Genomic DNA, 22,941 nt, shown 5'->3' with positions numbered 1-22,941 from the left:
TAGTAAGAATTGATGATACCCATGCTCAAATCCTCTTTGAGTCCACTCGAAATAGAAATTATTATTCACATATTGATAAGGTCTCAGAATTTTCTCAAGACTGGTCAAAAGTTTCTAAGGTATCTGAAGGCTCAAAGTGTTTAGATGTTTCTGATAGTGAAAAGTTTGCAAATGTGGTTCAAGATCTTGTGTCATCAAGAAATGATGTCAGTGGAGGTCCCATTTCTAAATTTGATGAATCTTTTGAAATGATTGATTCAGAAGATCAAGGCTCTACCATTGATCAAGTTCAAGGTTCTTCGGATATCAAAATGAAGATAATAACAATGATGTCTGGATACTTGAGTTTGACGACAATTGTACTTTCATTAGATCTAGAGAATGCATTATTCTTATTTATCCCCAAGGAGAAATTTTTCCTTACTCTTTCAAGTTGTAATTTTCAAACACTAACAACACATTTGAATATGAATCTTTGTTGTTGGGAATTGAAGTTGCACACAAGAGAGGTATGAAGAATCTACATGTACAAGGTGATGTTGAGTTATCTTGGTATGTTAGTTAAGGAAGATATATTAGATAATGAATGGCAGGCTCAAGTATTAGCAAAATTTGGTATGGAATAGCATCGAAGCATTTGATGCTTTCAATATCTCAGTGGTTCCTAGGGAATTCAATGGTAGGGCTGATTTTCTTGCAACATCTGCAACCCTCTTGATTCCTCATAAAGATTTCAACCAAGATAAATATATGAGTTAGTCTCAAGGCCAAGCATTCCTAATAATAGGGATCATTGATATATTTGTAATGATGATAAGCATAATATTGACTTTATTGAAGTTAAAGATGACTTTAATAGTTTTTATTTTGAAGGTAGCAATTGTTCTTCTGAATCAATGCTAAATCCAAATTTTGAGCATAGTTAATAATTATTGCAAATGAAGGAAAATAAAATTCCTAAAGGTTTGGTTTCACTTGAAAAAATGTTTGATAAGCATGATCACTACATCAAAAGTTAACAATAGGTGGATCCTGAATCTTCCATGGAATATGAGAAATAAACTATTGGGTTAGATGAGGATCCAAAATTTGTAAATATTCGTAACAGTTGCACTCTAGTAGAAAGAGACCAGTTTATTCAATTGTTACATCAGTACAATGATATATTAGTGTATTCATACAATGACCTCAAATCTTTCTAGCCAAAGGAGTTGCAACATGGCATTCCCCTCAAGACTGGCGTGACACTTTTCAGGTAGAAGCAATGACAATATAACCCAATTTAGGTACCATTCTTTCTAAAATTCAAAATATGTTAAATTCATAAATTATTTTTCCTATTCACCATTCAATGTGGGTAGAAAACATAGTTCCAATGCGTAAGAAGAATGGAGAGATTCACAATTTTGTAGATTTTAGGAATCTCAATCAACTTTCACTTAAAGATAATTACCTTTTTTGGTAATGGATCAAGTACTACAAACATTGACATGATCCCAGATGGTGTCCATGTTGAATGGTTTTTCTGGTTATAATTAGATTGAGGTGAGTGAAGTGGATCAACACAAAACCATGTTTACAACTCTATGAGGTACATTTTCATATTGCAGAATGCCTTTTGGGTTAATAATTGTAGGAGCTACTTTCCAAAGGGCTATGTACTTCATATTTTTTAGGAACTCTCAAAAGGTTTATTTTTGTGTACTTAGATGATCTCACAATTTTCTCTAAGGATTGTGAGAATCATTTCTATCACTTACAACAAATATTGGAGAGATGTCGGAAACATGGTATTTTGCTTAATCCCAAGAAGTTAGTTTTTTGGGTAGCAAAAGGAAAACTCTTTGGACATATTGTGTCCAAAGAAGGGACTAAGATTGACTTAGAAAGGGTCAAGTCAATTCATAATCTCTCCTTATTTTCTAGTAAGTCAGTTGTTCATTTGTTCTTTGGAAAGGTGAATTTTTTGTGCAAGTTTATTCTTGATTTTGCAGAAAGGACTCATCATATCGTTGATGTGATGAAAGGTAAATCCACTTTTCATTGAAGGGAAAGAAACCTTCAATAAAATGAAGGAGGCTATTGCACATGCTCTAGTTCTAGTTTGTCCAAACTACAACAAGGATTTCATATGTATAGTTATGCATCGAAGCATACTATGCCTGCCATCTTAATGCAAAAAAATGAAGAGGGGATTGAGTCTCCTGTCGCTTTCATGAGGGCCCATTGAAGTATCATGAGTTGAAGTATTCCCAAATGGAGAATAATTATTTAACTATTATTAAGTTAGTGAAGCATTTCAGGTTCTACATCCTTAACTCTCATACTCTTGTTTTAGTTCCTGACACAGCTATCAAATCTATTTTTACTTAACAAGAATTTGGCACCAAGAGAGGTAATTAGATTTCCAATATCCAAGAGTATGATCTAGAGATCTAGCCTACAAATCTTGTTCATGCTAAAGGTTTATGCCAACTCATGACTGAAAATAAAACTAATGAAGAGGAAGGTGAAACTTCTGGGTCTTTTCATTAACTTCTCTTTGTTAGCACTACTAATGAATGTTATTTCAATATTCCTTATTTTATTACATATAGAAAATGTGCTCATCATTTGAGTTACAAGGAAAAGAGGAACATTAAGCTCAAAGCTGCAAATGTTGTTATTTGGGACAATTGCTTGTACAAAAAGAATATTGATGTTACTTTCTTGAGATGTGTTAATAAAGCACATGAGAAATTAATGGAGTCATTTCACAACTTAGCCTGTGGTGGAAATTTCTCTACACCAGTAACAACCCATAAGATTATTAGGACCAGGTATTATTGACCTATACTTTTTTCAGGATGCATACAAGTAGGTGCATAAGTGTGATCTTTGTCAACAATTTGTTGGTAAACAAAAGTTAGCAACCCTTCCTTTGAAGCCAGTTAGAATCGAAGAATATTTCAAGAAATGGTGAATTTATTTTATTGGTGTCATCAATCAATCATCAAGTGTTGGACATAAATATGTTCATACAACAATAAACTACTTCACCAAGTGGGTGGAGGCTATTCCGATGAAGCATGCTACTTCAGAAGTGGTATGTCGTTTCCTCAAAGAAAACATCATCTGCATGTTTGGTATCCCACACAAAATTATAGTAGATAATGTAACTATTTTTTCTTCTTGGGAGGTGACTTAATTTTGGTTTGAATATGGCATTACTTTTGCTCATTAATTTGACTACTACCCACAAGGAAACGGTTAGGAAAAATCTAGCAATAAGAACCTGGTCACCATTATCAAGAAATTGATTGATGAAAATCAACAATTATGGCACAAGGCTTTGTATGATGCTTTGTGGGTGGATCACATTACACCTAAGCAAGCCATTGGTATGTCTCCATTTTAGTTGTTGTATGGATTGAATGCTAAGATTCCAATAACTCTAGAGCTAACAGCCTTAAGGTTGGAAAAGTTCATTGAAGATGGGACCTATGAAAGTTCCATTGATAAAAGGATCATGTTCCTTAATTAGGAGGAACAACGTGCAAAATTGGTGCATCACATTGCGGAACACCAGAAGAAAGTTAAGGTTCTCTTTGACAAGAAAGTAAAATAAAGTGAATTCAAGGTTGGTGATCTCATCCTTCTTTGGGACAAGCGATGAGAACCTAAAGGCATGCATGGAAAGTTTTATTCCTTGTGGATAGGTCCATTCACAATTCATCAAGTTTTTAACAATGGTCATTATCACCTTGCATATGATGATGGGACTCCATTTGTGCTGCCTCATAGTGCACAACAACTCAAATTATTCACTCAGTGAAGTTATGGAATACCCTTGTAAACTTTTATACATTTTTTAATTTTTTTGTCTTTGCTTTTGTATCTTTGTCTTTGCTTTTGCATCTTTGTCTTTTGCTTGACTCTATGACCCAATGGAATAGATGAAGGCAGTTAGAGTTTTGGGATTCTACTACTTTTCAATTGTTTTAAAAAATGATTGAGAAATTAGTTCCCCAGTCAGAGTTAGTTGTTATTCCAATTTCTGCTAAGTGAAATTTTAGGATGGCCCCCACAAAATTTGTCCAAATCATGGCCCATAAACTCTAAGCACTTTTTGATTCAGAGTGATTAATTCATCTCTAGAATCAATTTTAAGTTAGTTTTATTTTTGGTCAATTTAGTGTATTGTCCAATCCTAGACCCAACTCTACACTCGATTTGTCATTTGAGTGCAAATCAGGTTCACGAACCCAATTTGCATCTCATTTATTATCCATGACTTGAGCTTTAATGTTTCTATCTTTGAGTTGTATTAGGTCTCTTTTTCCTCTTTTTAATCCATTCTTTAAGCTTTTTGTTCTTATTTCTACCATTGTCATTTGATTTGGAAGACAAGCTCACCAATTTTCTTCATTTTCACCTATCCTCAAATCATTTTTCTTCCAAGTATGTTTCTTTTCTTTCCTTTTCATTTTTTGCTTTGGTTTTTGTTTAAATCTAGGGTTTTTTATTTTTCCCAAGTTCCGCTCCATGGTCATGAACTTTCCTCTCCTTTTGGCATCTTGAAAATGATTTTAAGTATGGCATGATCCAAGTTCATGGCCTTGAATCACACCACAAGGTTTTTCATTGTGATGTGGTTCAGGTCCATGAACCTAAACCATACTTTATTATTGTTGTTTCATTATCCTTTGCAAATGTCATTGTGTTATGTAGATAGGGTTTATTGGCCTGCCCTACATAGCACACCATTGTTGTTTCATGTAGTGTAATTCAATAGACCCTATCCACACTATCTTTTTTCTCTGCATTGCCATGTAGCGGTGTCGCTCGAGCTAATGGAACGAAACTACACATTCAATGGTGTAGTCAAGTTTGTTGTCCCAAACTACACTGAAAGCCCTAACATTGTTGTTTGGTTTCAATCAGGTTCATAGACCCAAACGACACCATTGTATGTATTCATTGGTATAGTCCAGACCTATGGACCCGAACTACATAATAATTTGCAAGTTTTTCCTAAGTATGAATCAAACCGAACATAGTATGGTTCGGGTCCATAGACTCGAACTACACCCTAATCACCTCTTTTATGTTTTGTTCGAGCCTATGAACCTGAAACACATGAACCATGTTTTACACCATTGTTTCCAAAGGTGTAAATCAGGTCTATAGGCCCGATTTAAATTATACATATATCACTCATTTTGAGGTGTAAATCAGGTTCGTAGACCCGATTTCCATTTAACAATGAGTTGGTCCTAGTATACCAATGTGCAAATCGAGTCTATAAACCTGATTTACACCCAATACTTATAAATTTTTCTAAGTATAGAAATTGTTCCAATGTTGAAGATCTATTAGTATTGAAGATATGTTTACATAATAATGTTTTCATCTAATTCTAGAGGGCCTTTTTTGAACTCTGGTGTAGTTCAATCTTTTTATAGATGTCAAAACATCTCCAGGAAATAAAACAATGAAGTTCAAGAAACAAGATCCTCATTGAGTCTTTCCACCATCTACAGTGGCATCAAACATCACAAATATCGGAGACACTAAATTAGGCCACATGGATATTGACGAGTTGAGAATCCCCCACATTACTATATAATGGAACACACCATTAATAGTAGTATTCATATGGTTGCAACTTTCTCTATGTTAGCTCAAAATCCAAAGTTTGTGCTCGCAGTGGCAAATAATTTTGATCTTGTGAGCTGAAGTGTGAAAGATACAAATGGCAAGAAAGTGATCATGTTGAATGAGAATTTGTTTTACTCCTTATTCAAGTGCCCAAGTATAGGAAAAATATGCAAATATAGGTATAAATTTTGTTGATGCCTATTATGAGAAATAGTCAGATAAATGCAAGAGGAATATCAATGATAAATAGTTAAAGACTCCTAGGCCTACCATTTCTAGATGGCCTAAGAACTTCCCTCAAAGTGATTTTAAGGAGGAAGTGAATGACTTGATTACTCTTCTCAATAGAGGAAAAGGGGTTCCTACTTCCAATACATATTATGAGTGGATGTATCAGTACATTCACATCATCAGACAGAACAACAAAAAGATCTTCCAGGGTAAGAATATCAGTGATGTCTTGCGTGAGAAGCTCACTAAGGTACCTACCACTTTGAAGTTGTATATGGCTTCCTACTTGGTGTATGTTTCTTCCTCTATGAGGAATTTCATAGGTTTATCTTCAGAAGGAGATAGAAGATAAATCCCGGTTTGGGAATACTATTCCAAATTAACTCTTAATTAAAGTTTACATCATTTTAGAAGAGTTAATGATGCCTTCTTTGGTTCCTATATGTGCATGTTTGACAAGAAACTTGAGAAGAATAGGGTTTTTGATGAAGCTTGGGAGGTCATCAATCAATACAGATATATGTACTTAGAATTTCCTACCTTCACCTATCTAAATATAGGATGTTAAGATGATCAACCTTTCATGCTCACAAGGTATCCATCTGACAAGATTATTCTAATGGGATTGGGGAGGTAAATGGTAGTGTTTCATGAGAAATAGTCAGGTTCTCATAAAATGGGTTTCAAATTTTCCTTGTCTATTTGCAGGTACTCTATAAACTATACTCATGTTCATAGGATTGAGGATATCTGGGCAGATTGCAGAACTGAGAAAGATATCAAGAAATTTGATTATTGTCGCATCACCAGGGATCAAATAGTCAATATCAACCTAGCAAATGTTCCTGATGACTTGGTTGATGATGGTAATATCCTAGATCTTGTTTATTAAAGTAGGAAGATTAACAATACTCCTCTCCCTTCTATGCAATGGTCTCAAAAGGAGGTGGTTTCTATAAGAGCTAGATTTTAGAGGATTCTTGCAAATACAAATGTTTGGTTAACATAGATAGGAATTCAGTTGAATCTATTTACCAATAGATCAGAGGATGATACTATTGGACTTGTTAGAAAGAGATCAGAACTAAGAACAAAGAATAGGCAAGATCTTGTTGCTTCCCCTAAAGCTCCCAAGTACAAGTTCATTGTAGCAACAAGTAAAGGGAAGAAATGAGAAAAATCTTCTACTTTAGGTTCTCAGCAGAAGAAAGAACAAGAACCAGAATAAGGGGAGTGTGAAGATGAGCCTATTGATATGGATCAACTCAAAGAAGAATAACATCATCATGAGGAGCAAGAAGAAGAAGAATTTGATGAAGAAGATTTACAAGAGATTCCCAAAGGCACTGAACCTGAGGACACAAAAGGACATGTTCTATAGGTATCAAGTCCTATTTTAGTTGCTACATCTTCACATGTTCATGTTTATGAATCAGTACCATTTGGATCCACTATTTCATGTGTGTCATATTCTCCTAGTGTGTCCATTCCTATTGTTTCTTATTTTGGTACTAATGAAGTTGTCTTAGATACTCCTCGAGATATCATTGAGAATGTGTTTTCTACTTTCCCAAATTTGTCTAAAGTATCCACATCTATGTTTGGATATTTTGATAAGGTCATGTTAGACATGGGGCCCTTACCCAAAGTGTCAATTGCTGAAAAATGCATCTTCTATTTTGACTTCCACTCCACCAATTTTAACCACTGTTGTTCAAGGCCAAGGAACTTCTTCTCAAGCATTGGCTCTAGGTCTTGATGATAATTCCATCCTACCACCCTGGTTACTTTCTAACACCCCCAAGAGGAAGAAGCAAGCTATTTCTCCTAATGATTTTTATTTTGGTCAACTAGTGTCTATCAAACCAAAGACCTTAAAGAAAGCCAAAACCATCTCAAGGGTTAAGGTAGATAGTGCCAAGAACAAATATGTATAAATTGTAGAACCTCCTCCTGATAAAAATATAAGTGAAGTCCAACTAGAGGACTATGTGATAAGAAGGGTTGAGCTTGGTAAGCAAACCCATGAAGGTACAATGGAATACACTCAATTAGCTTTTAACACTCTCATGGCAAGATACAATGAAGAGAAGGTCAAGGAAGATAAGCTTGAGGTACAAGTGGAGCAACTCACTGTTGTGTTAGTTAAGATAACAAAGTCTTTAGAAGTATTCAAGCTAGTAACTTCATCGATTGATGAGCAAGTCATAAAACAAGTTGAGAAGGTTACCTCGCGAGCTAGAGCAACAGGTGAGTGGATGGGTAGGATGCTAAGTCAAGGAACCCACCTTTTGAGTTCTTCTTATACGTTGATTGACAATGTGGAGAGTGTTCAATATGAGTTTAATGCAACACTAAAAATCTTTTTGGAGGAAATGACTATGCATGAAAAGAATTTTGATGCTTGGACAAAGTGCAGTGATTTCTTCGTATATGTCTTGGTTGATAATGATGTGATTTCTTCAATGAAAATGTATATCTAGTACAAGGAGTTTCTAAAGAACCATTTGGAAGTTTTAGAGAAGTTCATTGAAGACTAGAGGAGGCAAAGTGTTTGGGTGAGAAGACAGTGAAAATAATCACCGACAAAATTGATGAACTTCCTTGTGATTTACTTGATTAGGATCACAAATTACTACTGTTATAGAAGAAAAATTAGGGTTTCCACCCCAAAAAGGAAATTAGGGTAAAGTTCTAAAAATGAAGGTAAAAAACATAGAAACAACAAGCTATAGTATTTGGATTGAGGCATGCACTTGGATCTGAGAAATATAAGTAGATTCAGACCCAATCCCCGAAAAATCTCCAAAAATTTTGGGACCGTAGTGAAATTCGCCTCGGTCCTCTGAGCTTTTCGCACACCAAAAGGGGTTGATTCATCTCTGCAAATAATGTAAATTCTGAGATTGCAGCTCCATACCTATTTCTTGCACACAAAAAGAAAGGGAAATAGGTTGGGAATAGGGGCTTGCCTAAGTCAAACCCTAGTTTAGGAATTAACCTTGATTGAAATATTACAAATACTAAAATAAATAATTGAAGGATATACCTCAGATCTGCAATGACTGATAACGATGTTTTGCTTCTTGAATGTAATCATATATGTCGTATGAAATGGCATGAACATGACAAAATCCTAATCACACACACATGCCTACATATGAAAGATGTAATGTTGCTCCACAATTGATGAATGAAGAATGCAACCTTGAAGACTTCTAGAAATGCTTGATGATGAATACTTCAATGATTGAAAGCTTAAATGCTTGATGATATCCTTGTATCACATCTATTCTCCATATCAAATGGGAGGGGAAAGCCTCCTTATATACTTGCTCGTCAAAAAACATGTTAAATTTTCTACATAGGCCGTTGTGAGGCTAGGTTTCCCACACAAATTTGAAAATGCCCATTGGGTTTTCAAAGGAGCCCAATTAGGGAGGATCAAAGCATGGAGCCCTAGTCCTAATTAGGACCAAGGTGTGACACTTCTACCCCAATTTAGGGCTAGGACAAGGTGCCTAATTGGTGTAGGAAGTAAAATCAAGACCACATTTGCATGATGTAAGCATAATCAAGTCTTAATTAAGCATTGGCGGACAAACAATAAGGTGAGAGCCCAAAAGGTGGACTAAATTGTAAGGGAGTCCAATTTAGGATGCTATAACTACCCTTGGATCTAGACATACAATAATTTAGCTTGCTTGTTTAGGCCAAAGTTGAGAGAGCATATTTCACTCTCTCATCATTTGATAAATTGATAGATATCCAAGTTATCTTGGATAGTTTGGGATCTATCTTGAATAAATCCAAAGAAAACTAATCCAACTTGATGGACTCAATCACATGAGCTCAAGTCATCGTAGGACATGCTAGTGAACCAAAAGACTCAAAAGTACAAGAACGCTCTCCAAAAGCTTGAAGACTTCTTGAAGAAAAATGGAGACGATGATGCTCAAGATGGAGATCTAGGCTTTTAGTAATTTTGTATGCTTTCTAGTTGTAGGTGACTTTTTTAAATTCCAATCGACACTTCAAGTGTTATTTTGTATATACATTTTTGCATGTAGGAGTGCACAAGTCCTAAGTCAAATTGAACTCTACTTTTGCCTTAGTCATAGTTAGTTGAGTTTTTCCTATTTTTGCTCACTGCCCCTCTCATATATATATATATATATATATATATATATATATATATGAGAGTGATCATTGTAATTATCATCTTTTATCTATGTGCAACTAGAATCTGCCGAAGTGAAAAGTAAAGTGAAACTTTGAGTTCATTTGTGATTTTGCTAATTCAATCGATAAAGACAACATCTTTGGCACTCAAAATTTGTGTTGAGTTCATTATGTTCAATGGTAATAGTGTTCTTATGTCATTCTCGTTATAATAAATGAATTGATTGAGTAAAAGCAGTTTGTAGGAATATTGTGAAAGAGTAGAATAGATTTGGTTATGTAGACTTTGTGCTACATTTCACAATTGGTAGAATAGAACTTGTTGGAAGATAGCATCATAAAGACTTTGAGCTTTACCCTATTATCTTGTAGTAAGTATACAAACTTAAGTTTTAGTTTGTAAATTTGTATGAAAAATAGAATTATAAAGACTTTGGGATTTATTTTTATATTTGAGAGAAAGTTGTGTTGGGCTATAGAAGTTAGTGTAAAAAGGTTGATAAGATAAGTGAGCTGAAAACTTTGAGCTTCATCATTATTTTTTTGTCATCATAAGTAATGGAAGACTTTGTACTTTCATAGAAACTTTGCTTCCTTGTAAAATTCATATGTATATGCTCCTAGGTTTAAGAACTTAAAATTTCTTTAAATAATTATTTCTCTAAATTGTAATATCCTTTTTGAAAAGAGAGAAAAGGATAAACATCCATTCTGAAGTAAGAAAATGAAGATGGTGTAACACCCAAGATTAGAATAGGCTTAGTAGTTAGAATTTTATTTTAATAAAGTTAGAGTAATAAGAAAAGGGGGAGCCTTCCATTACAATTGGGAGAGATTTTAATCTCACACACTATGGCTAAAACCACAATTTTGTAAACCTCACAATTTTTCAATATTTTCAACCAATAAATTTTTAATTGAACTTTCTCTAAGATGTGTTGAAAAAAATGTGATTATGATAGTAAAAGAATATGGTATAGTGAAAATTGAATAGGCAGTGAGCTTATAGGTTTTTACTGTTCAAAGGATGACAATGAAGCCTCTTGTGCCAATATTCCCATGCTTTGGTAAGATATCAATGACCCTCACAAGATAATTATATGATGATGAATTATTATAGAATTGACTTAAAAATTAATTCAACAAGAATGAAAATACATTTAACATGTATGACAATGAATATGTAGTTGATAGAACTCTCAAGGATAAATCAAAAGGTGGAGTTTTATTAATTATCTTTATTAATGCAATTTATAATATTGAATGGAAAATATCCTGCCAATAGATATATATAACTTATTTTGGTATGTAGAAGCAATGGATAAGAAAAATTGATTTAGAAACCATTATTTATGACACCATCTAATAAAGTGTTTGATAAAATAATCCATGAATCAATACCTACATCGAATGTAGGTGAATTGTTTGATGACAAAAAATATTTATTCATCAAATTTATGAAAATGATTGATACTTTATCATAAGGTCACTTTTATTAACTTACAAAACTCTTTTGAGTTAAAGAAATGCATTTTCATTCTAGGGTCTTAACAATATTATTTAAAATAAATTCTAAAGTTCTAAAAAGAGTGCTTACAAAGTAGTTAAAAGTTAGTTAGAAAAGGGTGAACTATATATTGTTGGTATTATGGATGTGTTGCATTGGTTTTGTCATTGATGTCAACACTTATCAACATTTGTCAACACTTATTAGCACTGGAGATCTTTGGTTATGTTCACCGGCATGTTCAATGACTTATGCACAGTCATCGGTATTTGGTTCGCCAACAGGTTATATTATTTACCGGCACTAAGGATGATCTGTTATCATCTGGAGATTATTTGGTTATGTCAAAGACATTGTTTGGAAACTTGGTTTTGGTGATTTGGTTATTGGTCTAATCGAGTTTGCATATTTGTTGTTACTAACAAATTGGTTTAGGTTATGGACCAGCAAGCATTATCTATTCTAGATCAGCAGGACACGTTATGAAGATGTTTTATTGACTGGTTGTTATTGTAAAAGCATTGAGCCGACATGATGCATCGCATATTGATTCATTTGTAATTGATTTAATTGCAATATTCTTAGTGAGCGGACCTACACACTTGGTCTTAGGTTTTGGTATATATGTAAGATCTCATTTGTGAGATTAAAAAGAGAAGGTGTGGTAGAGGATTGTAATAAGGTATATGTGAATATAAGAAGAGCTATACACATAGATATCATTTGAATATTCAAGGAAGGTATGAAGAAGACAATTAGAGCTTAACAGGTACTGAATCCAGCATATGGAGATGCTATTTTGAGCAGTACATTATCATTGGATTTAACCATCCAATTGTAGTCAGTGTGACTCCCATTTTGTGATTGAGTAGTGAGCTCTAGGCAGTTGGCCTTTCTGCATGTGCAGACCCCATTTGTACACACATACTATCTACAGTAGTATCATATGATTGTGGGTAAGGTTTCCCACCGTGGTTTTTCCCCTTACAGGGTTTCCACGTACAAATATTTGTGTTATGTGTTGTGGATGTTATCTGTCTTTCTGTTTCATGCATTAAACTTTACCAGTACTGTTATTAACTGTTAAAATGTCAATCGACATTAAGTTTGATTAAGTTATATTTGGGTTGAAATTAATAGACAACTAATTCACCCCCCTCCCCTCTCAGTTACCTCCGGGTCCTAATAATTGGTATCAGAGCTAAGTCCTCTTTTTGTAGAAGTTTAACAACTTGAGGAGATTCTATGGCTACTAACTATTTCAGGAAGGATAGTCTGAAACTTGATGGAACTAACTATGGTATATGAAAGATCAGAATGGAGACACATCTGAATTGCATTGGAAGAGACATATGGAATGTTACAAAGAATGGCTATGTTGGTCCTACACAGAGTCAACCTAATCCACCTACCTTGGCTAAAGATCGGGAGAATGATTACAAAGCAAGAGAAGCACTTTTGAGTGCATTGTCAGATCAGCAAATCATGGGATTATCAGACTGATCTACTGCTAAAGCTATTTGGGATAAAATGGAGACATTGAATGAAGGTGATACCACTGTCAAAATTGCAATACTGGAATGCTTTCGGGTTAGGTATGAAAATCTGAAAATGGAAGAAGATGAAAGAATTTCTGCTTTTATGGAAAGAGTTAATGAAATTGTTTTGGGTATACAATGTTGTGGAGGATCCTTAAGTGAAGATGAAATTGTTTCTAAAGTTTTAAGAGCATTGCCACCAGCATACAAAATGAAAGTAACTGCTATTAATGAATTGAGAACAATGCCTAATACATCAGTATCTAGAGATACCTTGGTTGGAAAACTTTCAGCTTTTGAACTTGAGGAATTTGGTCTTATTGCTATAATTAAGGCAAATTTAGCTTTCAAAGCATCATCATCTACAACATCATCATCATCATCTAAGAAATCTGATTGGACGGCACTTTATGCAAGAGAACTTGAAGAAATCAGAAGGGAAAATGAAGAACTTGAAGAGCTTGAAGCACTATTTGCAAGGAAAATGCCTAAAGGTCCAGTTGGAAGTAAGTATGAAGGTAAAGCACCATTTAAATGTTTTAAGTGCAACAAAATTGGTCATATGGCATCTAGGTGTCCTAATAGACATGCAAGATTGAAAGAAGAAGCTAAAAGAACACATAAGCCTAACCCTGAATATCATAGATACATATTTAAGAAGAATAGAGACAAATCATGTTACTATGTTGATGAAGGAGTTACTGATGATTTTGATGAGGAATCGGCAGACAATAGATGGGCTTTTGTTGCAATAATAGAAGATCAACCAGCACCTACTATACAACCGGTAGAGCAGGCCCTGACAACTAAATTAAAGAAAAGGATTAATGGATCATTGATTTCGGATGTTCACATCACATGACTGGTGATAAAAGTAAATTCTTAACCTTTCAGGAATACAATGGAGGTCTAGTAAGATTTGGGGATGATAAATCTTGTTTGATCAGAGGAAAAGGTACTATATCTTTTGATGGTAAGCGCAATACTGACAACGTTTATTATGTTGAAGGTTTGAAGCATAATCTTTTGAGTGTTGGTCAATTAGTTGAAAAGGGATTTCAGTTACAATTCAAGAATGGTAAATGCAAAATCATGAATAGAATTGGTTTGGAAATTATAACCGATAATTAGACTAGAGGTAATATCTTTCATTTGAATAACAATGAGAAAATATGCTTGATTGCACATATTGATGAAAGTTGGTTATGGCATAAGAAACTTTGTCATGTAAACTTTGATTGCATTGTGAAGATCAGTACAACTAAGGCAGTAAGGGATTTACCTAAGATTTTAAAACCTCACAATCTGGTATGTAAGGAATGTCAATTTGGAAAGCAAGTTAGAGCAACTTTTAAGAGTATTCTAGAAAACTCCAGTAATGTTCTTGATTTAATTCACACTGATTTACGTGGTCCAGCAAGAACTAGAAGTTTACAAGGAGATAGATATTTTATGCTAATCATTGATGATTATTCTAGAATGTGTTGGGTTACTTTTCTCAGGGAGAAATTAGAAGCTTTTGGGAAATTCAAACTATTCAAGGTAATGGTAGAGAATGAAACCAGTAAGAAAATCAAATGTTTAAGATCAAATCAAGGAGGTGAATTCACATCTAAGGAATTTAATGCATTCTATGAAGTGAATGGAATCAGAAGATAGTTATCAGCACCTCAGACACCCCATCAGAATGGAGTTGTGGAAAGGAAGAACATAACTATTCTGGATGTAGCTAGAAGCATGATATCAGAAGCAAACCTACCTCATGTGTATTGGAGAGAAGCAGTGAATACATCGGTTTATACATTCAACAAAGTTCACATCAAAGGTGAAACTGGTAAGACCCCTCACGAACTATGATTTGGTAATACTCCTCTTAAATATTTCAGAATATTTGGAAGCAAATTTTATATTAGGAGAGATGAATACATTGGTAAATTTGATCCTAGAAGTGATGAAGGAATATTTCTTGGTTATTCATCTAAGAGAAAGGCATATAGATGTTTTAATAAAAGATTGCAGAAAATCATTGAGAGTGCAAATGTGAAGATTGATGAACAGTTTAGAGGTGATTCAAGGTCTATGGATTTTGAACTGGTGGTTGAGATAATCACAAATGAACCTACACCAAATACACCAGTACAAAATGTTTTTCCAATCACACCGACATCATCTGAGAAAATCATTGAAAGTGCAAATGTGAAGATTGATGAACAGTTTAGAAGGTCTATAGACTCTGAACCATCAGTTGAGATAATCACAAATGAACTGACTATAAGCACACTGGTACAGAATGTTGATCCAGTCACACCGACATCATCTAAGAATTCCACAGTGACTAAAGAACAATAGCAAGTGAACACACCCAGGTATGTAAGATTGAATCACTCTGAAAGTCAGATAATTGGGAATAAGTATCAAGGTGTTATGACTAGAGGAAGACTAACAAATGAAGAGGTGTGCTTAATTCCTCAAATTGAACCAGCAACTATTTTTGAGGCATGTGAAGATAAACATTGGATTAAAGCTATGGAAGATGAATTGGAACAAATTGAAAAGAATAACACATGGACATTGGTTCCCTGGCCTAAAAACAAAAATGTAATTGGAACTAAATGGGTATTCAGAAATAAACTTAATGAAGATGACAAGGTAATTAGAAACAAAGCAAGATGATGAATAATGATGAACAACAGATACCCAAACTGAGAGGGGTTTGGGGGGGGGGGGGGTGAATCCATACAGGAAAAAACTCTCCCAACAACTTATCTAGCTAAAGCAATACCAACTGGTTATCACCATTACTGAACTTAACCATGGCAGCACTGGTTAAACACAGTTTGACACCAGATACCATAAACTGATAAGTCTGAACACTTCAAATATGATCAATACTTGACATCAACTTCACTCATAAACATATGCATGTGGTATACTAGAAATACCATAACCTATTAACTCTGCATGCATAATCTTTCAACCAAATACTTCATAAACATCACATGAAAAATGCACAACACATAACACACAAATTTTTCATGTGGAAACCCAAATGGGAAAAACCACGGTGGGGATGAATACCCACAAGCTTGTTTTGAACTCTTTTGAAGCTCGCCCTATTAGGAGCCTAGTCCGGTTAAAGACTTTACAATAAGGTTCTGCTAGGAACCGATCCTATTAGAGATCACCCGGTTAAGGGATGGCTATATACCCTGTTAAAGGTTGAAACCCTGATAGAGGTTACCTCGCTAGAGGATTTGAAGAACTCAATGATCTTGAGTCACCTGGTTACAAGTTTTACAATAAGCCTGTTAAAGCTACCCGGTAAAGGGATTTTCCATCTGTTGAAATGATTAGAAGACAACAGGAAAAACTACTAATCTGATAACAACACTACATGCCAAGGCAGATCCTTTTCATTTCCTCTACTCTGCAATCACACTCTGCAGTTTTCCTCTTACTGGTCTGGCAAGTATCTCATCACTTGGATACACACAACATTTGCCAACAACTTTACAATAACAAACATCATCGACCTTATAGACAATAGATAGGTCGGTAGCATAAAACCTAAACCCTAAGCATCTCAGGTTTACAACACAGGCGGTCCAATCATGACCATCCAAACACATTGCATAGAGCATTACAATTTCAAACATATCACAAGACAATCTGCATCATTCATTCTTCACCGCACATGGGAATCAGTAACCCATCATGCTTTCTTCTCATACCACTAAGAATAATGATCATTCCCGAGGTAGACTCCAAACACAGTCGATCTTCTCATACATCAATCCTTCATGTGCACAAGGCTAATGTGGCACCTCGATCTTATTCACATCTCTTAGCTAACTCATCACAAAGTATCATCGGTGTTATTATTTACTAAGTTGTCATTAGTTTTATGTCCAAAGTCATCCTATATACTCTAGTCGATTAATACTACCGAAATATTCAGTCGGTAAGTACTAAGGTTGTCGGTTACAGAAGAAAGGCTAGTCACCGAGATGAGTAATACTGAGCTGCCTACCGAGTAAAGTTCCTATGCCTAGCAAGCAGCAAAGAAGTTATACCAAGATAATCTGAACCGGGTGGAAATGTGTTACCAGATTCAATGAACCTAGACACATATGTGGAAACGTGTTACAAGATTCGAGAATAGGGAACCGTTATTACATAGGAAATTGTATTCAAAGATTTTGTATGATTTTGAGGAAGTTTATCCAATGAAATAATTTCTATGTTTATTCATTCGATAAAATATGTTTGTATGATCAATGTATGAACAAGATCACCATCTCAGAGATCTATATATGCAAAGTGATTTGAGTATCTAACATTGAGAGGAAAGATTGATTATTTGAAAATGAAAATCATAAGAGAAGAGTGACAGAGATATTCAGAGGTCACTGAGAAGGTTTTTCAGAAAACAGTTTTAGGGATAGAGTATACAGAAGAGGTCACCGAGTTGATTTATCAATTACCAAGGTATGTTATGAGCAAAGTAATCTCACATTGAGCACATACAGTCTGCTATAACATTTCAGATGTAAAGTTGCAGATATTTTGTAAAGATTTTTAATTGAATCATTTGAGTTGTAATAGAAACCTTTAACAGGGTAAAAGACTCTAACAAAGTTTATAAATTGTAAAGCCTTTAACCAGGTACAACATTTTGTAAAAGTGTTTGTAAAATCCTTTAGCAAGGTAGATCTAAAAGATCTTGATACTCCTAGGGTAAGCTATCAGAAATAGCTAAACATGTAGCTCTAATCGAGCAACCTTTATTATTGCAGTAGTGAAGTTGTGGGTGCCATCCCCACCGCAGTTTTTCTCTCTAACAAACAGTTTCTGCGTAACCAAAATATTTGTGTTATGGAGTGAAATGTGTATGGATGTTAGCTATACATAGTTTATGTTTATCAGTAAGATTGTTTTTGAAGAAAAGTTTTGAAGTACTGATTCACCCCTCCCCTCTCAGTACATTAGCTTTCCTAGTTGAACCTAACAATTGGTATCAGAGCACTAATCTTGGAAAAGGGTTTTACAGCCTAAAGAGAAAGATCCTATCAATGGAAGGCTATAAACAATCGCGTAGAATTGTGGATCTTCAAGAAGAATTGGATCATGCTAATCAAGTGATTGCAGACATGCAGAGACAAATGCAAAAATCACTGAAAGTCAGAAGAAGATTGTCTGATGATTTACAGGACTCACAAGAGTTGGTGGAACAAATTGATACATCATCTAAGAATGGCATATCAGAAGACTCTGAAGAAATGATTGTAGAATTGAAAGAAAAGAATAAAGCACTAAATAATCAGCTAAAAGCAATGAAAAGGGAACATGAGTACTTCAGCACACAGATGACTAAAAATCTTGATGCATTGAGAACAGCTGAGGATAACATAAGAGATATAGAAAGAGAAAAACAACAGCTAGAAGCATTGGTGTCTGAAAAGAATGATGAAATCACAAGGATGACTGGAATTCAACATAATCTGTCTGATCAATTGGGTTGTGCACATCATGAAGCAAATCTAAAAGAAAATGAGAATCAAGCATTGAAACTTGAATTATCAAGATTGACCGATGAACTTGAAGCAGAAAAGAAGTTTAAAGAAACACTGAAGAAAAGTTATGAAGCGTCAAGAATGTTGAATGAGCAACTAAACATAAGATCACCCAACAAATCTGTCAGACTCAGTTACAAAAGAAACAACTCTACCAACAAAGGAATCAACACCACCAAGAAAGAAGAATCGTCAAAGAAGGTTGGAAACAAAGACAAGATGAAAGGCAAGAAGCCTATTTACAATTATTGTGGAAAACAAGGACATACTGCCAACATGTGTCAAATCAGAAAAGGTAAGCAACCAAATGTCACTAGGTCTGATGGTTATTGCTACAATTGCAATAAGTATGGTCACACATCTAATCAATGTAGGACAAATTCTATTAGCAATTATTAGAAGGCAAAATTCAAGGGGTTTTGCAAAAACTGCAATAGATATGGACACAATACCAAGAAGTGTTGGTTTAACCAGAAAAACTATATGTGGTCTTCACACCGAGCAAATTCTAGAAGCTATCGAACTCACACAGATCTTAACTGACAATATACTGTAGTACCATAGGATTACAATATAAGGATATGGTGTGAATGTTGTGGAAGATATGGACATATAAGTGCCAACTGCATGATAAGGTTTCAGAGATCATGGAGAAATCCTGGAATAGCATGTTTTCATTGTCACAAAGTTGGACACTTGGCTAAAGATTGCAGAGATCAACCCAGAGAAGATATTGAGGAAATAAGAAGCAAATTACAGAAAATTTGGAAAAAGAAGGAAAATGGGTTAACTAATGAAGAAAGCACCTTACCTACCAAGTTAGGTGCATCTACTTCTAATTAATCATTAAAGGTATGAAGGGACTGCATTTTCTCAAGGTTAGATCCTAATAGTTCCTATTTAATCATGAACATAATTCCAAAATCTGCATACCTAAGATGCAATAACATTTTTAAATACTATCTAGTCTTTTGAAGTACCAGAGAAGTCGGTAAGTGCAGGAAACCTGTCTAGTCAGTAAAAGCATAGAAGGAAGATAATCGGTTTAGTGGAACCGAGTGCATTTAATGCTTATATTACCTAACTGCACGAAGCCCGATAAGGTAAAGGGTGTATTTAAAAGTTCTTTGTGTGGTCATTTTACACGTACCAATTTTCAAAGAGAAGAGTTAAGCGAATCAAAGGCGATCAAACATTTCCCGAGCGAATTTCAAGGTATTTTCACAACAATCTTAAACATATTTTCAAGCAAGTTAACTAGTCAATATCAGTTGTGAATATTTTCATTATATTTACTAAGTCGAAAGCATTTTTTTGGTTAAGTTGAAACCCTAAGCTATTTTGTTAGTAAAATCCAAGTTTGAAATGGCTCCCAAGATGCAGAAACCTGTTGTAGTTGAGACTATTGAGAAGCCCTCACTAAACTATTCCTTACCTCCCAAAGTGGCATCTGAACTCGATGAGAAAAGTGCATTCTCTCTTATTCTGGATAGAGTTCTATTGGTTGAAGATGTCAGATTTTATACTAAGTGTCATGTTGAAGAGCTAGGTCATACCAAAATTAAGGACATGTATGATGAATTATGCACCGATGGAATCCTGGATAGTAATTATGAGCATATCAAAGTTAAGGGATTGACCGAAGCCCTAACCTATCCTTGAGTTTTCAAACCCCAATGGGTCAAATTTGTCTTGAACAGAGTGCATGATGACTTTATGTGGTTAGAGGAGCAACCGTTCAAAATCACCAAGGAGATTATTCACATAATAACCGAATACCCTATATTCGACCATGTCCGAGCACAGAAGATGATTTCACAAAAGGAATTGATAACTTTAACCAGAGTTGAGTCTGATTGCAGAGGTCTTAAGTTGAATAATGTAATAGATGCAGAGCTAAAGTTTGCAATTAGAGTCATAGGTTATTGTTTCTTTCAATCGGCAAGAGAAAACAATGTACCATGTGCAGTTGTAGATTTGGCCTATAAAATTGTGAAAAAGGGTATGAAAGTTGATTTATGTGAAGTATTGTTGAAGAATATTTTTGAAAATCTCAACACAATAAGGAAACCTAAGAAGATAACACTGCTAACACACTAAAGTTTGGGTCACTCTTAGTGTGTACTTCTATTTTCAAAAGTTTTTTCCTTTAGTCGGTAACTTCGTTTGGGAATTACACCGACCAATCACCCATCAAATAAATGACTTTATCAATCAGCTAGGTGATAACTTCAATGAGATAATGGATGATTACTTTAACAAATTTCAAGAAAAGATGCATAACAGGTACAGGATCCCACCTCAGTTAGTGGAAAAATATAAGGATGCTATATGTTTTGAAGTGGGCACCGACTACTGTTATGTCAATGCAGTAGAACCCAGAACTCAATCTTTACCGCCAATGGGTTATGAGATTGATTTTGATATTACTCAACAACAAATAGATGCCTTTTTGGCACTTCCAAGGCACTCAACCGAGATCGGGTATGGTACCTATGAAGAGGTAAAAGAAAAAGTAAAATTGAGCATAGTAGTACCAAAGGCTACTAGAAAAGCCACTAAAATGATCAAAGTTTTAACTGAGAAATTTGGAGAAGGTTCTACCTCCACACCTACTAAGCCAGCAGGTAGGAAAAATGATCAACTTACGATCGAGGAAGAATCTGAAGCTCAAGAAGTAGCAATTACACTGAGCACCAAATTGCCGAAGGGCAAAATCTTGAAAAGAAAGAAACGGGATACTACTAAGGTATCACTGACTCCTCCAGTTAAGCGACCTAACACTAGATCATCTACAGTGTCACCTGATAAGAGGCAGATAAATGTTGAATTGCCTAAAGTTACAAAGACTTATAGAAAGTCAACTCGAAGACTCATTTTGAATAAGGAGTCAAGTGACATAGAATCTGAAGATGCAAATAAATTTTAGATTGTTAAAAGCACAAAGGAAGATGTACACAGTGTTGACAATTTTTGTGCAAATTTGAAACAATATGGAGGATTTGGATCATTTAGGTATGTAAAATATGACTCTCAAACAAAAGAAGAGAAGAGGCAAATAGAAGAGTCAGTAGTGTGTACACTTCTCAAATTCCGAGTAGTTCCATTGGAAGTAACTGATTTTCTTCCAAAAGCATTGTACTCTCATATTGACAACAAATGGAAATATGCTATGGACTCGGAGAAATAGGTAAGAGAAAGAGTTTTGGTACATCTCTTTTTAGACATGTCAGTAGATGGTATAAGAAAACATTTGAAGAACTACCAGACAAATTTTCAAGTAAAGCAAAGGGCCTTGAAAATGATGAATGGTCTTTATCTTGAAGTAGAGAAGGAAACTAAAGAAAAATGGCAAGACATATTCAGAATTCAGACTAAAGAGCCTCAAGGTGAAGTAGAAATAGTTGACATCACCGAGTAAGATCCTGCTTCAACTATTCAACTCGATGAGGATGCCATGGACACTGAGGCATAGGAAGAAGAGATGATAGAAGGAAATGCCTATGCCAAACTGATATCAAGTGAATCAGTTTTGGAACAGGTTAAGTCCTATCCTCTGATAACTCAACAAGTGTCAACCAAGAAACCTCAGGACACAGAACAAGGTAAAGAGGATCCAAAGGCTACACCATGTGAATCTATCTCTCATGCCATAGTCGAGCAAACTTCTCAAGCACCTGCAAACACTGAAACTATTGCCACTGAGACCCCAAGCAAGGAAACATTGAAGGATACATCAGAGGCTACAAGAACTGACAAAAGTGTTGCTTCCACCGAGCAACAAACTGAGGAATAACAAGCCTCCAAAGCCATTGTACTCGTTCAACTGGTGAAGGCATCATCATCCAAAGAGAAGAAAGCAAAGAAGCATAGTTTTAAAATAGATCTATCAAAGCCTATTATGTTGCCAAATGTTGACATTTCAAAACTAAAAGGGCAAGCACTTATTGAATTCGGAGAGCTGTGTAAAGCCAAAGCAGAATAGGAAAACAAGATAGCTATTTAGAAGAACCTAGTACTTCAGAAAGTCAAAGCATTATTGATAGACATGCTACCTGAAGTTACCGTGAATAAAGATGTTGCCATCCATATGCAACTGGATGAACTACTCACTCAATTAGAAGCATTAGGAGTAGACGCATTAGAATACCTTAGCAAATTAAAAGACAAAGAGCTAACTACCAAGATGATTGAAGAAGTGTAGAAAGCAATTGCTATAGGTAAAGTCAAGCTTGTTGGATTCATTACTGAGTTGTCCCTGTTAGGTCCC

This window comes from Cryptomeria japonica, chromosome 10 (assembly GCF_030272615.1).
Source record: "Cryptomeria japonica chromosome 10, Sugi_1.0, whole genome shotgun sequence".
NCBI lineage: Eukaryota > Viridiplantae > Streptophyta > Pinopsida > Cupressales > Cupressaceae > Cryptomeria > Cryptomeria japonica.
This window is presented reverse-complemented; position numbering follows the sequence as displayed.